The following is a 5,123-nucleotide window of genomic DNA, read 5'->3' on the forward strand; positions in this document are numbered from 1 at the left end:
TCAATGCCGCCTTTATTGGTTTTGCCCTTGTTCTGTAAGTAACTTTATTAACAAGTCTGTACAGGCCACAGGAAAATACTGCTATAGATGATAATGAGCGTCAGACTTTTTATTTGTTGATTGATATGCATCATTATGTAAAATATCTGGTTTGATATGCACTGCTCTCCTTTAGATTTAGTTTAGTTACAGAGAGCATTTTTGTGTTTTAAATATGTGTGTGGTGCTAGGTTACCTTTTGTTAGCAGGGTCTTGATTTTACCAACTATGCCACATTGTAAGTTTCCTCACAGGGTAATACATTTAAAGGAAAATTTGCTTTTTTTAACAACTTGACATCAACAACCTTTTCGGGATTTGGTTGCGATAGGATAATAAGCTTTTGCTGGTTCATAAACTAGTGTGATTGCTCATACTGCGATGCCCAGTGACTATGAGTGCAACCATGTTCCTGTTTCTGTTGACATAAATGTTACTTCTAAATGTGATGAGACACACGTTGTAAAAGGCTTGTCACCAAAGACATGTTTTTTGGCGGAGTTGGACATCACTAAAAACATGTACATGTTAAACTCCTACCTAAATGTATGCTTTCATGTCAATTAATACATTATATTGACATGGTACAGAGGCTCTGGAACATTTGCAAAATGCTACAGTTGCAAGTGTGTTGATTCATCTCTCCTTTAAGCCAGTCAAAACATGTGCATAGATCGCAACAGTTAACACAAATTCAACCAATCCCCATGAATTCTGCACGATTCCCAATTTCAGTTCCACGTCCGTCTTGGTTTCTTGTCATGAAAATGTAGGCATATGTGACACGATGGCTAAAAACATTGCAACATGCATCACAATTTTTTAGAAAAGCTGCCATGAAATCAGGCATTTTAGGCCACAAAAAAGCCTGTGAAATCCTGGAGGGACTGAGAGATGGTGTTTACTGAAGATTTCAGAGATAACTAAATTTCAGGTTAATTTTGGGGATATCCAAACCAGGGAACTGTTTACCTGAGTCTGAGTTGTATAAAAACAGAATTTTCCTTAAAATTGTCAAATGTTATTATGATAATGAAATATAATTGTACAAAGATGTTATTGCCCAGCTTACACCTGTATCAGTGTGTCAGGCTCGGGCTTTCTTTGTTTAAACTGGTCAAACCTCTTTTGTTTTGTGATACGAAGCAGAGCTGCTGTATCTGAAATGTATTACAAATAAAACAGAAAGAAATGCATTTGTTGGTTTTGGCTTCTTTCACATTCCATGGACTGCTGATTGAGTACAGAATAAAAATACAGTGGTTTTCAAACTGGGTTCCAGGGACCAACAGGGAGTGAGTGGGTTGTAGAGGTTGCCCAGAAAAACATAGAATATTTCAACACATTTTTGGAAGCTAGAACAACAAGGTAAGAAATATAATTTAAAAGTGATCACAGTTTGATCATTGAAGATTTTTTAAGCTTGAAAACTAAAATAAATTCTCAGAGGGGATTCCTTCGGACAAAATCCTCTCAAATTGGGATCCATGGTCTAATGTGCATCCATTGTTGGGTTCCTTGTTAAGTTAATTCATATATTTAAGATGATTTACCAAAAATATATTGACAATGTTTACACACTAACTTAACTATTTATTATTTGTGTTTGTTAATATTTACATATTGATGTTTAAATCTTTACATTTGTATCTTTAAAACAGCAACAATATTATGCTGAATCTACTTTTGTGATTTCCTTTACAATTACCTTCTACGATTTCTAGCTTCTGATTGGTTAGTTTAGTCATATGAGAGAACATATGAGAGAATAAGAAAGTGTTGTTGTGAACCTGATGTGGAGAACAGTAAAGTACTGATTGAGAAAGTTAGCCGTCTGCATCCTGCTGTTTCTGCTGATAAAGACTGATCCAACCACCGCACATCGAACCCCTACGTTAAAATAAACAGAAAACATGAAAGCCACAAGAAGGTCTGGTAGAGTTTATGACGTGAAAAATATCACATATACAATTTATTAATGTTAAAGGGATACTTTCTGGTATTTTGAAGTGGGGTTGTATGTACATATCTATAGTCAGTGAGTTCCCTACAGTAGATGGCGGTGAGCACGCCCCCAGTTTGAAGAAGCAAACAGCGGCCAGTATAAATTCAAGCGCTGTCATACAGCCTTTTTCTTTTTGGCACTAACCACAGAATCAAATCCCGGACGAGCCCCCATTTGTCACAGAGTGCCTCAGGAAATGTGACAAGTAGGGAGTCCATGCAAGAGATTTATTTAAAACATTAGTTAAACAAAGCAACACAAATCATAGGACAATGATGCAGGGTGGATGCCAGCTGTAGGAAAGAAGAGAGTAAGCGAGCAAACAGACCAGTTTTTATCGCCTAAGGGCTGATCACACAGAGACACATTGCTACAGGGGCGCTGCTTCAAAAACACCTCAGCAAAGTGCACCAGGGAAAAGCAACCGGGCGATCAAATCAAGCTCTAGATGAGTAAACTTTGGCTTCATTTCAAAGAGGATGATAACTGACGTTACTTGGGTTTATACCCACTACCCTCCGTAGCTCTCTCACAGCCCAACAGCTAACTAGCTAGCTAGCTAACCTATTTACTGGCATAGTAGAGCATTATAACAGGATGGAAGTGGTAAAATAGTAAAGCCCACCTCCTGCTAGACTGGCTGTCTGGGCCAAGTCTGACATTGACGAGCAGTCTGACTCCGCTCTTTACCCTAATAGCTTTTATGCACATCTAACAACCATTAGAAAACCGTACCACAGGAAAACAATGGTTGTGCAGGCAATGTGTTTCTAGTGATGCATCTCTGTGATTGGCCTCAAAATCCAGGTGCACTCAATCAGCTGCCGATCTCACACACGATTGGGCTTATGTGTAGGAATACATTTGTCCTTAGGTTTTTTCAAACTAGGGGTAGTGCTGGCTGCCGTCTACTGTAGGTAAAACACTAACTATGGATGACTGCACTGCCCTCGTCTACATCAGCAGCATTATCCTCAGTGCTGCTGAGCTTTTAAAACAAGCTTATATGCTGTGACCACTACAAATGAATTTCCACTTTCACAAAGAAATCTCAACATCTAAGCACAGCGAGCAAAATAGGAGAGGAAAGAAAAGGAATAAGAAGATCAGAAGGCAAAGGGATCAGAAAAAGAAAACAAAAGGAAACAGGATATTTATTATTATATTATTATTGTTGATATGAATTTCCTGCATCTGTCTGCCACCTCATTTTCTCTCCAGCAGATGGCAGTATAGTACATGTGTATAGATTATAAACTGTAGTAGAAGAGGAGCAGAAAACAAGCAGATTAAACCAACCATTTTCCCCACAGACACTGCACAGAGGATCACACTGTTTGAATGCTTTATGGTTAATGGAGTTTGCATCTATGTTTAGGCTCAAAATCAAGTTGCACATTTGAGTGTGAAACAGTTTCACTTTCACTGACAGCTGATGGACTTGCTCTACTTCTCTCTCAAACAACAATGTTTTTCTCCTGCTTTTAAAGCATCATTTTTACGCTTCAACACCTTTCCTCCTGTTTCTCTGAACTTCTACAGGTGATCCTAGCTTCCAAAACAGAAGAAGCTTTTGCTATTTCCTGTCTGACACCTTTGTTTTCTTCAAGTGTTTTTTATTCTTCTGTCAGACCTTCTGCTCTCTGCAAACTTTCTTCTTGACAAAACATATCAGCTCACTTTCCAACTAAACTGATTCACGGAGACCACAACGGAAAAATCAGCTGTGGTGAGAACAGCACAAAAGTGAGCTAAAATGAAGTGCCCAATAAATGCTGCCCAACTACGACGAGCTAACGGTAAATTATATGACCGTCTGTAAGCAAGTGCTGTCCTGTACTGTCAAAAAGACTCCTGGAAAATGTCCTGGAAGGAGTAGGTTTCCCTGCCCCGCCATCAAAGTAAAAGAGCAAGACAGTCCACACATGGAGGCTGTGGGGTTTTAAGTACTGTATTTCATAACTTACAATCTTTTCCTAAACCAAACTGCAACCACTTCACGTTAACCAAACACACTTTATTTTGAAAGTGTAACATGAATTACGCTACAGGGAAACCTACATATGTCATAAATTGAAGCGGAGGACCATTGAGCAACCTGCTGTATTTGACAAGTTAGTAAGCATGAGTGAGACTGGGTTGAAATAATGATGAATAAAGTTAAATACAGTAGTGGATTAGGTGGGAAGTAAAGTGCAAAAAAAGTGTTTCAGGCCTATCAGGAAGGTCTCAGCAAAGAGAGTCCGCAGTCAGAGGGGTTGTTTGGTTGGATATGTTAGTCCAGTGTTCCTGACTCATTGATTATCTGACTGAGGTTTATGCAAGTTAGAATCTACGGCCCCGACCACAGCTCTGAAATATCAGTGCATTGATGAGTTCATGGTACTGAAGTAGCAGATAGATTTGTAATTCCGCCCTTTGCTACTTTAAAGAACCGGTCTTCTTATCACTGGGTGCTCACTGGACCATCAACACTGTTAAAAATTAACACATCGCCTACTGTTGATAGACAGGTATCGTTTATGGCCCTTTTTAGGTGTAGAGATAAGTAGTTTGAAAGTAAACTTGTTGTCTGTCTATAATAAGCACTCTTATGGTTGTGTATTGTGTGTTGTCTCACCTCCCAACCCACACGGTTGGGAGGTGAGACAAGAATACGTTAGTGTCGTAAAGAGTTGTAACTGGTGCTTAGTATAGACGTGTTGTGATAAGAGAGTCAAAGTCAAACTCTCTCTGGTTATTATTTCTTTCTTCCCTCATTATGCTGCAGATCTTTTCTCCAGGTTCAAGATTTGGTAAGTTACAGTTTTCAGTATTGAATGACTCTCAGCTGCTCTCTGAGCTCACTGTTAGTTTTCCAGATGTGTATTAAAAGCTGCTGTTTGTGTCGAGAAGAGCTGAGCTCTGTGCTAACAGTTAGCCCCGTGCTCAAGATCAGCTAAGCTAGTTTTATATAGAGTGGCAATTACTTTTTTTTCATCATATTTTCTCTTAATTTAAGATATTTACACTGTAAAAACAATTAAATGAGCTATAAATACAGGCGAACACTGCTATAATACAAATAATCAGGCTTAAA

Source organism: Morone saxatilis, unplaced genomic scaffold (genome assembly GCF_004916995.1).
Source record: "Morone saxatilis isolate NCDOM2014 unplaced genomic scaffold, NCSU_SB_2.0 Contig11, whole genome shotgun sequence".
NCBI classification, from domain to species: domain Eukaryota; kingdom Metazoa; phylum Chordata; class Actinopteri; family Moronidae; genus Morone; species Morone saxatilis.